Raw genomic sequence first — 1011 nt, forward strand, 5'->3', positions numbered from 1 at the left:
CAGGGATGCCAGCACCCCCTCCCCCACCGAGCCCAGCCGCCGGGACCGCCCTGGGCAGCAGCGAGATCCCCGGGCCAAGCTGGGAGCAGGCGCTGGGCTGAGGAATTTCATTGACAAGAAGCGCCGGCTGCCTGTAAAACTTTGCTCCCTCTTTTCTGGTTGTAAAAGCAACACATGCTATTTTTCTCACACACACACACACACGCGCGCGCGCGCGCGCGCGCGCGCGCAAGAAATCTCTGAGTCTAGAAAAAAATAGCATTAACATTTGGATTTTTATCAATCCAGGCTTTTTCCTGTGAATGTACGTATATATGCGTGGAAGTTACATTATTTATTATATATCTGAGATCTTGTCCTATTTCATGTAACATTTTCTCACATCATTAAAAATCCTTCATTCACAACTTTCTCAAGAGCTACCTGATTTTCTATCATAAGAATGGACTAGATTGGCAAAGCTTTCTCCTGTTGTTACACACTTAGTAGTTAGGCTCTTCCCAGTTTCTCACTATTGTAATAGTGAGAAGTAATTTTTATATGGCAAATAAAAAAAATGTTATATTACTTGGATTATAAAACTTGGATTAAAAAACAAACAAACCCTATCTCAGTCCCCCTCTGCTAGTTCCTCAGATTGGATTCCTAGCCCTGGAGAAGGACATGCCTTTTTTTAGGTCCCGGTACCTATTGCTAAACTGCCTTCCGGGAGGGAGCTGTGCAGATCCGCAGGCCCAGCAGTTGGGTGACTCACCTTCTAAAGAGAGCTACATAGATGCTTGCGCAGCTGTCAGCAAAACTTCTCCTCCATCTGCCCCTCACAGGCACCCAGGGCAGGAAGGGTCAGCGGCTGGCAGGGCTGGTTTGGCTTCATGAGGAGGCACTAGGAAGGGGAAACATTCCCCCAAGGTCTGTAATTATTTTTTTAAATCATCACCCGAGAATTTCTGTTGCTTTTTAGAGAGTGAAGGGAGAGGGAAATACAGAGAGAGAAACATTGATGTGAGAGAG

This window comes from Myotis brandtii, unplaced genomic scaffold, assembly GCF_000412655.1.
Source record: "Myotis brandtii unplaced genomic scaffold, ASM41265v1 scaffold251, whole genome shotgun sequence".
Taxonomy (NCBI): Eukaryota; Metazoa; Chordata; class Mammalia; order Chiroptera; family Vespertilionidae; genus Myotis; species Myotis brandtii.